At 39.0% G+C, this 18,283-nt stretch overlaps 1 protein-coding gene and 1 non-coding gene across 3 annotated transcripts in view; one reads left to right on the forward strand and one right to left on the reverse strand.

The window, feature by feature from the left end:
- The first annotated feature begins 323 nt into the window (after nucleotides 1-323).
- UGT8 (UDP glycosyltransferase 8) overlaps nucleotides 324-18,283 on the forward strand; it is a 112,860-nt gene continuing 94,900 nt past the window's right edge. Inside the window, exon 1 of one of the 2 annotated variants that reach the window (XM_053571354.1) lies at nucleotides 324-349. The gene's annotated coding sequence lies outside the window, so the exon portion shown is untranslated. Of the gene's footprint in view, nucleotides 350-12,954; nucleotides 15,407-18,283 lie in introns of those variants that run through there. The other variant, XM_053571315.1, reaches the window with a different exon arrangement.
- Nucleotides 2,574-2,718, reverse strand: LOC128591855 (U4 spliceosomal RNA). Its single transcript, XR_008381679.1, has one exon. It is a non-coding gene; the product is annotated as a U4 spliceosomal RNA (small nuclear RNA).

The following is an 18,283-nucleotide window of genomic DNA, read 5'->3' on the forward strand; positions in this document are numbered from 1 at the left end:
GCCCTTCAAGTCTGTTTCCATTTCTTAAAGTAGGTTTGCAATTTCCCATTTGGAATGGTGTCTAGAGAATGTTAACTAGCCACATTAAGCATATGAGATATTTCTTAGTCATCATTAACTTTTGATCATCATATGGCCTTGCTCAGTCTATCTATCCAATTCTCTATGATTGTCTTGAAATGGCATGTGTGTATTCCCCAAAAGCAAATTCATTCACAAAAGACAAAGATTTCTCATCACTGAATATACTCCTGAAGAATGTCCCCCATAGGTGCTGATGGCAACTCTTCAAGATTACTTCTTACTTTCTTTGACAGGTGGCTACTTTGGAAGCAGGTGGTTTCCCAAGGTAAGTACTTACTTTGTAGAAGAACATTCGTTTGGTTGTCTAAGTTCTGCTGCTTTTGTTAAAACGATCTGTTTCATTAACTTACATTACTCGATATAGGTATTGAAAGTTAAAGTGTAATGGTTCCTTTTGCTATTTACAGTATTTAGAGGAGCTGCACGTTAACACAGCTGTGTTGGCACTTCACCCATGCTATCATTATGAAAAGATCATTTAAAACTAGTAAAGCAACAAAGTATTTTCAGGTATTTTTGCCAACTGTCTATGTCACTGATTATAGAGGACTATCACATATGATATTACAGGTACTGGAGGTTTCCTTTCAGAATTTACTTGTCTTCAGTCATTGTTAACAGAAACTTAATTGTGGTAAGTCAGTGAGATGCCAGCTCTATTGGGTAATTTTCACCTGGTCTCAGCACATCATAGCACTAGCTTTCCCCTATGCTAGTGATTGCTCTTGTAACCTAATTTTGCTAATGAGAAATAAGGTGAAATCTGCTGAGAAATGCCTTTCAAGAATATTCCTTATAAAAGAGAGATGCTCAGGAAGGAAAGTCTTTGTTTCTGCCTACACCTAGCTTTCTTCCTGGGGATACTGGATGTGCGGCTATGGTATCCATATTGTGAGCAAGAAAGCAGAGGATAGAAAGAGCCTAAAATCCAGATGGCATCGTATAGGCACTGCAGCAAACATTAGATCTCTAATGTCCAGGCTTCCTCTTCCTCTTTATCTTATGAGATAAAATTCCTATTGCTTAGGCTGCTGTAGATGGATAGTATAATATCTGTAGAGGAGAGCATCCTAACTGATACAAGGGATAAGCATCATGCAGCAGCTTCTAGGTGATCATCAAAAGGCATTTTGATGTTATGTAAAAGCTTAATTCCAGAGCGATCAGAAGAAAAGTTATATGTAATATACTCCCCCAACAAAAGATACACCATAAACTTCCCAATTTTCATTAAATACATGTCTATCGGTATCAGTGAATATTCTTAACATTATATCATGATATGTATAGTACAAATTTTTGCTTATCTTCTGTTTATGGCTGTTTTTTAATATCATGTGTCACCATCATAAATCCTGTTATCAGTATTGCTTTACAATATGTTCCTTATTTCAGAAAATTTCAAGTCTGTTTTCTCCCTAAGTATATTAGGTTGTAGTTTTCTGTCAACGTTAAGAAACATTTATGTGTGTGTAAGGGAAAGCTAGAAGAAGAGGGATCAGATATAAGAATGAGAAGATGTCATTCATGCACACAAGGAGCTCACATTATAAAAGGAATTTGAGATATACTTAAGGAACTACAGACCACATTGATGCCAAGAGAAAGCCCTGAACAAAGAGCTATGGGTGCAGAAAAGGAGGGGAGACCATTTCAGGAATGACTCACAGTGGAAATGACATTTCAAATATGGTTAGGATTTTGTTTTAAATGGAAATGAATATGTTCCACAACTTTCTTCATTTTATTTCTAACATACAGCACATGTCCATAGCTTGAACTGCTCCAGTTTTGCTGGAGTGCTTTTTACAATGGGATGCAGTCAGTTCATACTGTATTTTGAAGAACTTGTTGAACATCTGCAGCTAATTTCTACATTTTCTTCATTCTCTTTTATCTATCCAAGAAATTTTTCTGTCTGAGTTTCTAATCATTTAATAGTTTTTGCTGAAATTTTGGTCCAGCCTAGCAAGAGATGGATGTTTTTGTGGTAAATTTTAGTGGAAAAGCAGGTCTCTTTGCCTTTTCCTCCACTTCAGGTGATTCTTAGAAGTCATTCACATTCTTGTTATTAGGTATTTCCTATTTCCTGAAAATCTTCATGACCCCATGGAAATTTGAAATATCTAACACTGAATTCACTTGATTAATCAGCTGGATTCTAGCTGCTTTTTAAGTTATGTGAAAACCAATGGTGTCCAGATTTGTCAAACAACATAGATATAATTCAGCTGTCTTTGGAGTAAATGTTTTCATATAAGGCCTCCTACTGCTAAGCCACCATTCGTTTATTCATTTGACATAAGATTTTTAATGTACCACGAACCAAAAAGAACCAAAGCCCCTCTTTTCACAGAGATCAATTTATAATGGGAGCTCCTTTGACTTTGAAAATAAAATAACTATCAAATTCTGCTCAAATGTCATGTTCTCAGGAAAATCTCTAACATTTTTTAGGCTCTATTTCTTTTTTCCTTTTTTTAATTCGGTCTCGGTAGAGATTGTCAAAAATTGCCAGTCAGTGCTGACTATACTGCAAGTCGTCATGGTGGGGTATTGGGAAAAGTTTTCAATTAGCAATAATCATGCCTTGGATAAACCTCATTGGCTATGATACTGCCATTGTGCAAAGCTTTAGGCTCCATTTCTATATAACTTTTTTATTAGCTCTTCCGGCATTTTCTTCCTCTGTAGAAATGATTTTCTCTTCTCTATCATCTTTGCATTTCTCCTTTTCTTTTACCCTCTCAATAGACTATAAGCTCATGGAGGGCCAAAACCAGTATCTTATTGCCTTTGTATTAAAAGAGAATATTCTGAATAAATGTTTTAAGTGAGTAAATAATGCAGCTAATATTCAGTTTCCACTATGTTTGTTAAAACTTATGGGACTTCTCATCAAGATCTCTCAATTTCACGGAAATCCACTGTATAGATTTTCAGGCATATGAGCCAAACTTGAGATTCCATGACATATATCATGGAGCTTGGATGGTAGACATTTAATTAGCAATCATCAGTGTAAGTACCTTAGCTTAGCCTTCTGAACTACAAAACAAAACTCTTGAGATAGCATTAGAAGCAAATGTGGATAATGGCTCCAGATGTTTCAGAAGGCCAGATCATCAAGCTGAGAATCTACATAGTATTAATGTAGATTAATATCTAGCTGAATATTTAATTGTGGCTGTGGAGCATCATATTATTTTTTTTGCCTTCTTTGGCACTAGAGTCTGTGGGAAGTGCATATAAGAAAGCTGTTTTCTAGAAATAAAATTGAGTTCTAATGACAAGCAGTAGCATTTAGACAAGTGGCTGACACATAGTAAATGTTCTATAGATGTTAGTTTTCAATGTTTTATTGTTGTTATCAAGCAAAATAGCCACTTGAGATGGTGGGACAGGCGGGGTATGTTTTGGCTTAGGCTTAGTCTTTGGAGTTACACAGGTTTGGAATCAAACCCTTGCTCCTCACCCCCCCAACCGCTGAACTGTGTACAAGTCACAGAAGTGAGCTAAATCTTTAATTCCTCATCTCTTAATCAGAACGATAATAGCATAGTTTTCTCCATAGGCTTCTTAGGAGGATAAAATGAAAAACTTCAGTTTTACAATTTTCTTAGGACCTGGCACTTGCTGAGTTTTGAATAATTTGTTCCCAGGTTATGCCTCTTAATTAAAAACCTAAAGAAACAGAATGGTTATATTCATATGTACCATAACTCCTTGTGATGAAATGTTCCAAAAGAGTTCAGAACTAAGAAAGGGAAGTTCCTCCAGAAGAGTATTGTTTGAATTGGATATTCCTATCATAAGGTTAACATGGCAGAGTCCTTTTAAATAGGACACTGGTTTAGATGTTTTGATGGTTTATTTTAGATGTCAATTGACTGAATGATGTGCTTCACTTTGCCATGTCTAAATATAATATATTGCAGAAGAATAACATTTGGAACTGCAGGAGAAATGACCTACAAGACTTCAATTACTGTAGAGTCCACTATATCCAAATTCCCAGCATCAAGGCTTAATTAGTTTAGGAAAAACTGATGGGACTACTGATGATAAGTAAGAAGTGAATTCATTTTTCTTCTCCCAACATAGTGTATGGTTGCCTTAGAAACTATGAAGTAGTCTCAGTAATGGCATTCAGTGACTTACATCTTCAAAACACTAAAGAGATTAGAAAATTCACTTGTGGCTGGGCATGGTGGCTCATGACCGTAATTCTAGCATTCTGGGAGGCTGAGGCAGGTGGATGGCTTGAGGTCAGGAGTTTGAGACCAGGCTGAGCAAGAGCAAGATCCCCGTCTCTATTGAAAATAGAAAAATTAGCCAGAAGTTGTCTCAAAAAAAAAAAAAAAAAGAAAAAAAGAAAAGAAAAAAGAAAATTCTCTTATGTTATTTCATCTTTAAAACAACTCTATGAAGTAAGAGTCCTACCATTTTGTAAGTTGGAAAACTGAAGCCCGGGCAGCACCTATGGCTCAAGGAGTAGGGCGCCGGTCCCATATGCCAGAGGTGGTGGGTTCAAACCCAGCCCCGGCCAAAAATTACAAAAAAAAGGAAAGAAAACTGAAGCTCTAGTTATATGTGGTATATTTATGTTCACATACACTTAGTAAGGGGCAAAACCAGAGAGAAATTCTAGACCTCTTTTCCATAGAGATAGCTTCCTCAGTGAGCTAGTCTAATAAAAGGAGGCATTTCTGAAAAGGCAAATAAGAAAAATCAGTCTGACAACACAGCATGTTAACAAGTGGGATTGGTGGGGCTAGACTGCTTTTGAGTCAAGGTGATTCTCTTCTGGAGAACTACCAGAAAATGGATGTGAAGAAAAAAACTTCAAGAGAATACTTAAGAAGAGGGGATTAAGGGAGAAAAGGGGCAGCAATAAGAGTTTATCATTTTTTTTTCTTTTTTTGCAGTTTTTGGCCTGGGCTGGGTTTGAACCCACCACCTCCAAGCATATGGGGCTGGTGCCCTGCTCCTTTGAGCCACAAGCACTGCCTAGAGTTTCCCATTCTTGTAAGAATGGATGTTTCTTGCTTAGCTTTCTATACACTGCATGAGTGCCAGTACAGTACAGAAAAATACTTTAGCAACACACTTTAATATTATTTAATACTAATGGAGGATGATTTTGCAATCCCCACCATTTCTCAGTGCCTTTAAAAATAAGGACTTTTTGGTAATTAAACTACAACTATTATTAAAATATTGCTATGGTTCAGTTAGTAGTTAAAAACAATAAATCCAAATTAAGATTAATCCTAAGGTATTTCAAAGATACTTGTAATTACAATTTACAGCAATCATAATATAATAAATATTCTATTATCTCTAATATTAACAGTAATTAGAATGAGATGAGTACTTACAAAGGGGTTCGGTTTCTCATCTGTAACATGAGGGGTTAAAATAAATCTGAAAGCTGGCTGATAATAAAAATTTGGGCTATTTTATTTTTAATAATTTATAAAGACATTTGAATTTGTTAAAATAGTATAGAATTCTCACACAGCCCACGTCCATTACTGTTTATTAACATTACTTTTATTAACAAGACACACTTTTTACCATTAATTAACCAATATTAATCGTGATTAATAACTAAAATCCTTATTCACAGTTGTTAATTTTTACCTAATGTTCTTTATCTATTCTAGGACCCCACATTCCATTTTGTCATCAGGTCTCCTTAGGCACTTCTGTGCTGTATGTTTACTAGACTTCATTTTTGATGGTCTTGACAGATTTGAGAAATAATGGCCAGATATCTTGCAGAATGTCCTTTGTTAGAGGTTATCTGATAATTTTTTTCATGATTAGACTTTGGGTTATGAGTTTTGGAGAGGAAGACAAGATTTTTTTGAAGTAGGCATTTCTGTATTTCATTCTAATTTGGTGAATCTGGGAAGCATGAAAAATCTTTCAGATCTCCTCAGATTTAACTGATGGAATTGTCTCTTCTAATACATGCTATTTACTCTTGCTCAAGTGACAACGAGATTTTAGTTAAGATCTGATGATCTAGTCTTTCCTCAGTTCTGGAAAATGTTTAGATTTCTTTTGATATTTTATATTTCTTTTGATATTCCCTCCTTTTCTTCTGAAACACTACTTGCGTGTAATCATTGAATCAATATGTTTTTCAGGTCTTTTGACCTTCGTGTGTGTATTTGTGTAAGTGCGTGTGCGTGTGTGCTAAGTGCGTGCATGTCTGTCTGTATTTTTTACTTTCATGCGCGTGTGTGTGTGCGTCTGTGGGTAAGTGCGAGCGTGTCTGTCTGTATTTTTTACTTCCATGCGTGTGCGGGTAAATGCGTGCGTGTCTGTCTGTATTTTTTACTTTAATGTGTGTGTGTGTGCATGTGCGTGTGTGGATGTCTGTATTTTTTACTTTCATGCGTGTGCGTGTGCGTGTGTGGGTAAGTGCATGCGTGTCTGTATTTTTTACTATCATGCAAGTGCGTGTGTAGGTAAGTGCATGTATAGGTAAGTGCATGTGTGTCTGTCTGTATTTTTTACTTTCATGCGTGTGTGTGTGTGTGTGTGTGTGGGTAACTGCGTGTGTGTCTGTCTGTATTTTTTACTTTCATGCGTATGAGTGTCCATGTCTGTCTGTATTTTCCTCTTCTCCATCCTGAGTGACTTTCTCAGAAACATCTACGTATTGTCTAATTTCTCTTCACAAACGTGTAGAATGTATTCCATACAATGAATTTTTATTTTTAAGACTTCTATTTTCATCTTCACATTCAAACTTTTCTTGGGACATGTGTTTGTTTGTGAATTTTTATGACTTTTGATAGATACTATTACTTCATTACGTATATTTTAAAACTTATGTCAAACTATTCCATACAATTAATTTCGCCTGCAATGAATTCATGCTTGGAGCACTGTGGTTTTTATTGGCCTTTCTTAGCATTAGCCTTCTTCATGTGTCTTTGGATTTGTGCATAGTTTTTGGATTGTGCTTATTTTTACTTGAGAGGTGGTGGTTTCTGTTTTCAGGGCCTGTAATTGCCTTTCTGTGGCACTCCTGAGCTACCAATCCCAAACCAAGTTTTATAACAGCATTATAAGGCTCCTTTCTGGAGAGTGATTGGTGGTATCAAAGATCTGGCAACTAGAGTCAGCTACCAACTTGACGGGATTCTGAGGTTTCAGTCCTCATACTTTCCACAGTTTTCTATGTAGCCACATAGTTTTCTATGTAGTCAAGTCACTAGCCTTTTTATTCAGGCTCTTTTCACACACAATGTGAGTCTCAGCTCTGGAACAGTATCAAATCAGTGGACCTGGCTTTGATACTATTCCATTTAGGTCCATCTGGATATTTCCCGGTCCCTAGTTTCCAGTGTCAAGAATGAGTACTAGTATGGAGTTGGGAGAATGATGAAGCTACCAAAAACACAAAGGAATCTTATACAGTTTATTACTGAAGAGAAAGAATGAAATAAGGAAGCTGCACAAAATGAAAATATGCTGCAGAGAAAGAGAAGAATGGCTCAGTCTCCAGAAGTAGAGAAACCCGGAGTCAGAGCACGTGCTGCCTTTTATAAGCTCACTAGTTTGCCCCACCTTCTTTGTGGCAAGGTTGGTTGCTGTTTCCTGCCTTTTTGGGTGATTGACAGGTTGGGGTTATGTAACAGGTCTTCTTCTACACATGCATCCTCCCCTTAACTCTTCCTGAAACTCCACCCATACCATGCTAATCAGATGGTAATGAGCTCCAGGTCGGTTACAGGTCATTAGGAACTCCTTACTGGGTGTGTTCCCAGTAGGGAACAGTTCCTAGCTGCAATTTGGTTCCTAGCTACAATTAGGTTTCCCCTCTCTGCCCTTAGCTACTTCCTTGCCACCTGTTTACCCTCCACGAGACCTAACATTCCTGCATGGGGTACTGTATTAGTTAACTATTCCCATATAACACATAAATGCAAACATTGCACATTTATTATCTCATAATTTCCAAAAGTTGCACTTTCTGTTCATTGTTTCTCAAGTTTACAATCCTTTGCCAGGCTACATTCTCATCTGGAAGATTAACTAGGGACGAATACATTTTCAAACTCATTCAGTTGTTGGCAGGATTCATTTACCTACAGCTGTATGACTAAGGACCCAGCTTCTTGCTATTTGTTGGAAGCTAACCTTAGGTGCTAGAAGCTACCACAAGAACTTCCTCAACATGCCTGCTTATTTCATCAAGCCTACCAAAAGAGTCTCTTTTCCTGTGAGGGCAGGCAGGAATTATTAGACCCTTGGTGAGTGGCTTTCACCTGATCACGTCATACTGACCCAGGACAATATCCTGTTTAATTAACATACACATTGAGGGGAATTATAGAAGGCATGAAGGCCAAGAGGTGGAAATCATGGGGCCACATTTGGATCTGTCTGCTACAGACACCATTAGTCCCAAGACTACCATTTATCTTCGGTTCCAAAGTTCTTGGCTTTCTGCTTTCTTTTTCTGTTCTATTTCTAATTCATGAAAATACTTACCATATTTCTTAATTTCTCTATGTCTTTCCTCCTAAATTTTTGTTTAGAATAGAAAGGTTACATGAAAACATAAACTTATGAAGCCATATTACTCTGTGTTTTGTAAAAATTTTCACTTGATCAGAGTTGGGCCAGATTTCCAAAGCTCTACCTATGTTTAATGGGAGGTAATTATTTAATCAAACGGTTTGGGAAACATTATTTGGTAGAGAGGATTATTTTTGGTATGGAAGAATAGGGAATTTGATAAACATAACTAGTGGAATTTTTTAATAAGCCATAACATTTTAAAAACAATTTGTAAAAATAGTGTGTAGCTGGTTTATAATAAGAACCCCAACTTCTAATTATACCATGGAAAAACCCATGCAAACTTAACATCCTCAAATAACAGAAATATGCTGTAATTGGCCAGGTTTCATCTCTATGGCTTGCTATATGTATGACACATATAGAGAGAGACTATATAATTTTAATTGAAAGCAAGATGCTGACATTTGGAAGAAAATAAGGGATGATGGGGATGGAAGAGAAGAAAACAGCAAGGGGCAAAGAAGATGTGATGGTGTATCTTATCTTATCTTTTGCACTTGGTGCATGATCTTCGTTCTACTTAGTCACAGGTTCAGTGTTCTTACAAATGTATAAAGCCTGAGTCTACAGGATACAGGAATTAACATGTAAAATAATGGCAAATTATTAAAATTGGACGCACAGGAAATTGAGACTCTATTATCATGGCACATCTTGGTACTTATGACTTTCACCTCATTAAGTCATACTGACGCAGGACAGTATGACTGTCCCCCCTCTTTTACCCTGGAGAGGGGAAAGTCACACTGTCCTGGGTCAGTAAAATAATTTCTCCGGGGTAAAAGAGGAGACACAGCAAGGCAGACTGGGTTTATGTGCTTCTTGAATTTGGAGGGTCCCCCCAATGGCCAGTTTGGATTTCTGTACTTGAAGTTCTCCTCTGACACACTTTATGATGCACTATGAGATCCAGTCTGAATAGCCCTAGTAGTTCAGGGCATGATCACTGACTCAAACCTCAATTCAATTCTCAGTTTTGCTACTTTCCAGTAGTAGTGACCTTGGATAAGTCACTTCCTGAACACTTTGCTACTATACCTTAAACAGGGACAATCTACATAATAACCTAATCTCCAGGATTGTTATGCTAATTAAATGAGATCACTCTTAGTAACTATTCAGCATTCTACCTGGAACACACTACTGAAGACTTACGTAGAACTCATTCTTTTCTTGGAGAGCAGCATTACATTAAACCTAATGAATCTTTGTGTACATTCAGACACTTTATGTTTCTCAGATCTCCAAAACTGACAATTGCATTTGAAGAGTTTAAAGAGCAGAGCTGGTTTGTGAGGTCAGTGAAGTTTTCAGAGTCATAATGGACCCTATCATAATATATTAGAATATGCGGACCTGCTAACAAAGGCATGAGAGAATGTATAACCACACATATTTCTCCCATGTTTGAGCTTAAATCAGTTCTGTTATATTCTGTGTTACATAGTCTATGTTACAGGGTCAAGTGAGTTAGAACACTATAATTAATAGTTGATTTTAGGAGATGCCATTTTTAAAAGTATTAAAGGAAGAGGAGTATAATACAAATACTGATTTTAAATTATTCATTAATTATAAAGTTATAAAATCATATTCTTGTGTCTTAATATCTGAATGGATAAAATTTTAAAACCATACTTCATTTACTATAAAATGCCTAAAATGCACATGGATTTCTGAGCACATTCTTTCTTCTCCAGTAGTCTTTTTTTTATTTTCTTGCAGTTTTTGGCCTGGGCTGGGTTTGAACCTGCCACCTCCGGCATATGGGGCCAGCACCCCACCCCTTTGAGCCACAGGAGCCTCCCTCTCCAGTAGTCTTTTTTAAGAAGTATACATTTAAAACCTATTCCTGTTTCTGCCTTTTTTTTTTTTTTCTGAGACAGAGTTTCACTCTATCACCCTGGACAGAGTGGCATGGTGTCATCATAGCTTTCTTCGGTTCAAGAGATCCTCTTGCCTCATCCTCCCTCATAGCTGGGAATACAAGCTCCTGCTAAGATGCCTGGCTAGTTTTTCTTTTAGTAAAGATGAGGTTTGGTTCTTGCTCAGGCTGGTGTGGAACTCCTGAGCTCAAGCAATCCCCATCTTGGGCTCCCAGAGTGCTAGGATTATAGGCATGAGCCACTGCACCTGGCCCCCATTTCTGCATTTTTCTTCCCCCAAAATATGTTACACATAATACATGTATCCAGTAATAAAATGGGGGAAAAAAAATCAATGTAGGTGATTTTTATCAGAGTGTTCAACAGTCAAAAATATATTATGGTAACCATGTTCAACAATGGATGGATTAAATTTGTGATGAAAATAACTAAGCTAGTCCCTTTAATTGAATTTTGACTTGCTGAACTTTTTTCAACTTTTAAAACACTGCTCAAGTGTCTATTCTTTGTGAAGTTTTCCTAGACTTCCTAACACAGGGTTTTCTTACTCCCTCTGTATTACCTCTGTGCTTTCATACTACTTTAATTTTTTACCTGTCTAATTTATTTAATCTTTTTTTTTCACAATACTGAGTTTCTTGAGGATCAGAGGATCCTGCCACAATGCCCAGGCTATATTTTTTGTTATTGTTGTTGCAGTTGTCATTGTTGTTAGGCCCTGGTTGGGTTTGAATTCACCAGCTCTGGTTTTTGTGGTGGAGCCCTCACCCACTGAGCTCTGGGCACTGCCCACATTTAGCTCTTGAAGAACTAAAAACTCTTATCTGCTCTTCATGCTATAAATCAAGCAGTCTTTCCTCAGATCCCTTTTCCAATTAAGTATAGCTAATATTAATCTCTTCTCTGTCTTCTCGCTCACTAATAATCTCTTTATTCTGCACTTGACACTTAATTACATTTAAATAGCTATGATTATATATTCATATATTTTTTCTAAATATTTGTAAGTTATTTCTTTCCCTGCCTTGTTAAGTGTAGGATCAAGAAATAATTTTTTTGGGGGGAGGCGGTGAAAGGAAGAAAGTCTTAACAGCACTTATTAAAACAGTATAAATTGGGTGCTTAATAAATATTTTCTAGATTGATAAAAGGGGAAGAACTAGTGAGATGAATAAAATGAATCTAAGAACTGTTTTTAACATTTTTTTTTTTTTTTTTTTGTAGAGACAGTGTTTCACTTTATGGCCCTTGGTAGAGTGCTGTGGCATCACACAGCTCACAGCAACCTCCAACTCCTAGTAGGCTTAAGTGATTCTCTTGCCTCAGCCTCCACAGTAGCTGGGACTACAGGCGCCCGCCACAACACCCGGCTATTTTTTTGTTGTGGCAGTTTGGCCCGGGCCGGGTTTGAACCTACCACCCTCGGTATATGGGGCCAGTGCCTTACTGACTGAGCCACAGGTGCCGCCCTAAGAACTGTTTTTAAGAAATACTAAGTCACTTGTTATAATAAAAGAAAAATAAAGCATTAGAACATCTTGTTAGACTACTTTATGAAAAAATAAGTGCAATGGTCAAGAAAGGTAGCAAAGGAACTAAAAACAGGCCATTTTCTACTATTCTATATTGTCTCCAGTAATAGGAAAATCCCTTATTAAATTTGACAATAAATATTAAGTCTTCCTAAAATTTAGAAAGCTAACTTTCCAATTACCAGTTAGATTCGCCAGCTAACTTTTCCAAACACCAGTTAAATTGTTGTCTATTTTAAATCGCACACGAACTACATGGACACCCTGTTTAACACTGTTAACTTTTATTGAGCACTTACTAGGTACTATATCTTTTAGGAAGTAGACAGTGTTAGTACATTCATTTTACAGTTAATTAAATAATGTCTCAGAGAAGTTAAGTAAGTCACGTGGCCATGTAAAGTCATGCAGCTGGCAGATGGTGAGACTGAAGCTCAATTCCATGTAGTCTGCTTCCAGAGTTGGTGGCTAATGATTATCAGGTTAAGCTATTAAAAGTATATTTCATGGTTATTGACATTTTCCACTAAAATTATATGGCTAAAGAATTACAACCATTTAAAAAATTAACAGTTGAGAACACTGGTACCTATGGCCTATAGAAATAATGAGGGAATTTTAATACCATACCCAGGCATTGACTAAAGCTTCCTTAGTACAGACACGTTGTTCAATTCAACATTCTATTAACTAAAGATGACTGGGAGAACCTTGGGTGACTCTGGATCAGAACTTGAAGGATGGGTTAAGTATGAAAAAGAAAACTTAAAAAGTTGCAAATGCTTTCATTGTTCACTTTAGTCAGTTGATAATGTGTCTAGTGCTGGAGCATTTAAAAAAAGAGAGAAAGGGAATCTCACTGGTTTCTCACTCTTAGCATTTAAAATGCATTTTAAAATTCAACTATTTATACAGTGTTTTAAGTTAGAGAATGATCTTTCTATGAAGTGCTGTGAGAAATTCAACAATCATTACAGAATATGGAAGATAACAGGCAGACCACAATATGGGCATATACACATATATTTAGTAATACCTTTTCCATCCATAAATCCGACAAAAATCTTATAGGATGGCTAGTTTACATGATTTTTAACTACAAGGATGTGGCTTAAATTTTAGAAAGAATTTTATAACATAAAAGAAAAATTTAAGTTATTACTTTAATTCCAAATGATCAAATTTTTACCAAGAGTTTATATATGCATCACCAGAAAGCTTGCAACTGAAGCATGACACTTAAGAAAATAAAAATTCTAAAGTAAATGCTTAAATTGCCATTTGTTAATTGTTACCTATATGTAATGTTTAATGTCTGTTTCAGTTTTCCTAGTGCAATTTAAATTAGAAATAAATATAGAGTATGGTGTTCTCCTTAGGTCAGGTAGAAAGATGAGGAAAACATTCCTTGCGCTTTATACATAGGGAATATTTTCAAATTTCTAATCTTCAAAGATTATCTTTTTTTGAAATCATCATTTGAAAATCACTCTATTGCTATACATTCTTTTTCTTTTCTTTCGTTCTTTTTTTTTTTGCAATTTTTGGCCGGGGCTGGGTTTGAACCCACCACCTCCAGCACATGGGGCCAGTGCCCACCCCTTTGAGCCACAGGCATCACCCCTTTCGTTCTTTTTTTGCAGTTTTGTCCAGGGCTGCGTTTGAACCCGCCACCTCTGGCATATGGGCCAGCGCCTTACCCCTTTGAGCCAGAGGCGCCACTCTGCTATACATTCTTGAGTATATGAACTTCAATAAAATAAGAAAAGCAGTAAATATTAGAGTTTAAAACTTTATCATTAAATAATATATACAGTAAAACATAATTTACATTTTCCCATCTAAGTGCAGAAAATCCCACTCTATTTCTTCATCTCTCTTTGGAGCAGGAAAGAATGACCTGACTCTGTATTTTGTGTTTTCCAACGTTTAAACATGAACAACGTTTTTGTTCAGAGGCTGCATCGCAATTTCTGGAATTTATGACCTTTGTGAGTTTTGCTTTTCTAGAAGGTGGAACATAAACAATTCAGTTCACATCCCATATATATAAAATACATACATAAACACACAATATATATTACAAAGCTGATCAGGCTCAGAGGAAGACTGAACAACACTAGTCTTTCCTGATTTCCACGATATAATCTACATCAGATGCTGGGAGGCAGTTGGCCTCTCCGGGCTGAGGCACCACGGGGGGGCTGCTCCGAGCAGACTTTGGGCAAAGCTGTTTGCTGGACCAGACGCCAACTTGGCAAGGTTATACTGCTGGCGAACACATATTAGACAGAATAATGTCTCCACAGACTCAACCAAGCCAAACATAAACGGCCCTTTCAGCACGAGTCTAAGAGGAGGGATGTTATTGTGCCCGACAACCCAATCTACTTTTAACGGGATCCCCCAAACCCGAGTTTCCTAATGCCATCTGCCTCACAAGGCTCAGAATTGAAGCCCAGGTTGGCGTCAGGACAAGTGCCAAAGCATCCGCCCCTTTCTTTTACATAACTTCTCCACCCACTTGCCAAGTGCAACTTTTGAATGGATTCAGGAGTAAGGCAGGATATCTAGGAAGCCGAAGAGGTGAGAAAAAGCACGCTGGCAACGCGCAGGGTTCGCTGCCCTGGCGTGAAGAAAAAAAGGCGGGCGCGGGGACAGGCGGCTGGTGGCACGGGACACGCCTTGCTCGGGGGGAAAGGGGGCGGGGGTCACGTGCCAGTCACAGGGTTCTCAGCTCCCGCGCGCCAGGGGGGCTCGCCAGCGTCCTAGGCTGCCCGCTGATCACCGCTGGGAAGGCGAGTATCCAGGTCCGGGCACTGTGCCCCTCGTGCAGCCTGAGACCGCGTGGCACGAAGGCGCGTCGGCATCCATGCGGGTCCGGGAACTAGAGGCACTCGTAGCCTGAGGCGTGTGATGTGAGGCTGAGCGTGTGGCGGCCCGCGTCGTGTCCCGCTGAACCCGGCGCGGGAGGACAGGGGCGCGCTCCAACTCTGCTGGCCGCGCGCGGGGCGGGGCGGGGCGCGGCTGGGGGGACCGGCAGCCCGAGGGGAGCTGCGGTGGAGCAGGCGCGCTGCGGACCCGAGGGAGGGCATGGTTAAAGCACTGCTATCAACTGCGAGCCGAAAGAACCCCTCCTAAGCCCACACAGTAACTCTCCAGCCTCCCTCACGCCCCCGAACCACCGAAGGCGGCGACACCTGATCCAGCGCACAAACACGGGTCCCTTCTGTTCCGGATACAATTACGCGGCAGAGACACACTAGGACTCACGCAGAGCAGCCAAGAGACAAGGTAAGCGAGAGACCACGGCGTTCCGGCGGGCGGAAGGGGCACGGGCTGGGAGGAGGAAACAGAGGGGCGTTGTTTGCTGCTGGAGGTGAGTGTTGTGCGAATGGCTGTGATCCAGTGGTGGGGGGTAGGAATTGGAAAGCGCCGATGGGGTTGGGCTGAGGAAGTTAGGAATGGACGGTGGGGGTGGGGACTAGAGAGAAGTGCTGGGTGAGGAGGGGGCGTAAAGGAGATCTTTACCCGCTGCCCTTTGGAGAGCGCTCACAATCCTTTCCCTGCCATATGGCACCCGTTCGAGGGTCCTCTCGCGTTCGTGCGTGCAAGGCGGAGAGAGGTGATAACAGGGCACCGATCCGCCGGCCGAGAGGACCTTGCACTTGACCCTGGTGGGATGAGCACGGCAGAGCCCGGAGCCAGTGGCCGGGGCAGGGATAGTAATGAGGGACCAGAAGGTGCTTCAGGACCTCTACAACTCTTCTGCTTGGCCTTCTCCCTTAGGGGGACCAGAGAGCGGGACGTGTTGGGGGTGGGGAATGTCTTTTAGCTGTACACTTCGCTGGGAGCTTTCCACGTCCTCTTGTCCATACAAACCCAAGAATGGACAGTGGTAGGAGAGTCTTGCGTGTCCCCGCAGCGATCAGGGAATGACACGGGTGCCCTTTCGTTAAACAAGCGTGTACAAGCCCCCGGGTTAGAGAAAAGGTGAGCGCTGGCAGGCGTGGGGAGAGAAGGAAGAACCGCTGGGAGAAGGGCGCCTTCCGCCGACTGGAGGAGCGGCAAGGGGGCCGGGAAGCGTGCTGTGGAGTTGTAGGAAGCGAACCGCACCGGAGAGTGCAAGTAGATGCAGTGCGTCGGGACAGAAGGACAATCAGAGGCGTCAGGAAGGGGGTGCGCAGTCTCTATGCAAAGTCACTGGTTTGACCCAGGGTTTAAAAAGTTGGGTGCGGTGAATGTGCCACTTCTCAGGACTTCCTTAGGGAAAGCATCGTCTCTGAACTTGTACCTGTACTGGGGTTTTTTATTACCTTTTATCTTGCGGGGCTGGAGAGGGGGTGGCAAGGGAGGGGAAAAGGTGGAGAACTTCTGAGAGTTGTCAAACTAAAGTAAAAGGTTGGATTGTGCTAACTTGGCTTTCTCAGGAGGGAAAGGAAGTATCCCAAGGGACGGGAGTGGGTGCATCAATTCAGGAGTGAACCTGAAAGTCACCTTCATTAAGAAGTGTGAACAGTGGGGATAAAGAATGTTCTTGTTTTTAATTTCAGGTGGGTGTCATTGGAAAAGGTTAAAAAAAAAAAAAAAGCACTACTATAAAAGTCTTTTGTCCCCTCAGGCTGTCACTTTGTGGTATTAGGTTTTCAAGATTAATGACCCGAATCTGTGGCACTTTGAGTTAGATGCCAAGTGTGCTGTATCTATCTGTGATAATTTTAGGTTTAAAAAAATCTGTATCCATTGGAATTGGCCTGTTTAATTCCCAACCTTCCTCAGGATAAAAAAATTCTGCCATTTGAAGGAATGATAAAAAGTGCTTTTTAATCAATATTTTAATGCTATTAGGAGTTAATCACACTTACTCCTCCGGAGATTTTTTATATTAACTAAAAAGTCATGCACTTCAATGTTATGTGGTGAGACCAGAATTTTGTGTTAATTAAATTAAATCTGACTTAGTTTTCACTTACAGAAATGATCTCTTGGTAGTTGGAGGTTTTGCTTTAGGAATGTGTTATTCTTCCACAACTATTCCAGATAATGCCAAGGAGAAATATTTTAGTATTGTTTATTTGTCTGCCACCCACAATTGTTAGTGGACATCTCTTGTTGCAGGAGTGTCTAAAAACCATGGTGAAGCTTGATAGTTTGTAAAAGCTTGATACTTCATCAATTTAGGCGTAACTGAGCAGAAACTGTGCTTCTGACTTTTTCCATGTTAATATTATTATAAAGATTCAAACTCCTTAAATTAAAAATTTCCAGAGGATTATGCACGGTGTATTTGTTCTTGGTGTGCATATTAGAATAAATATACCAATACAACACATAAAGATATTTATAACGAAATATATTTTTGTAAAATTTATTTTTTTAAGGAGTTTGTGCACATTTCTTAATAATTTAATTTAAATTAAAATATTTTATGGCACCTTATGAACAATTATCAGGTTAATTACCACATAACTATTGCTGAAACTCCTCACCCTCAATCTTTAACTCTTTTTCAAAATTAGTTATATGCCTGTTTATTAAATAGTATCGATTTTTTGCTTTTTAATTCATATAAGATTTTCTAACATACACCTGGAAATTTCCAAGATAGACTTGGAGAGTGACAAATTCTGATCATTTATGCAATGTACAACAATATCTCATTTATTTGACATCCTCTGGATTTGTGTTTATTTACATAAGCATGTTTTCTAGATGATCCCTTACACGCTCGATTACTAAAACTTTAAAAAATTACGACATTACAATAAGCAATTTCTGAATCTTAACTGTCTTCCTTGTTTCTTTGGAGGATATTGAATATAAGTTATTTATTTTTTGTTGGGCTGTCTTTATAAAGACAATTCATAAAGAACTGAACAGTGCTATTCGTTGAGATGTATAGAGCTGTTTTTGTTTATAGTAAATGGTCTCAGCCTGCTGGGTTGAAATACTAGAATGGAGACAGAAGTACCATTCTTCTTATAATGGTTTTTCTGGGTCCTCTTTCTATTATCAGCTATAATTTTCTACTGCTGTCAGGCTGTGAGCAGCCCTGCTGCTATATTATCTGTTGTCTTTTTTTTTTTTTTCCCGTTAAAGGATGTAGACTGAGTTGCCTGAGTATAATGCCTGCGGACTTTGTGACAGATACTTTCCTGTTCACATGCTTTA

The sequence above is a fragment of the Nycticebus coucang genome, chromosome 1, assembly GCF_027406575.1.
Source record: "Nycticebus coucang isolate mNycCou1 chromosome 1, mNycCou1.pri, whole genome shotgun sequence".
In the NCBI taxonomy this organism is placed as follows: domain Eukaryota; kingdom Metazoa; phylum Chordata; class Mammalia; order Primates; family Lorisidae; genus Nycticebus; species Nycticebus coucang.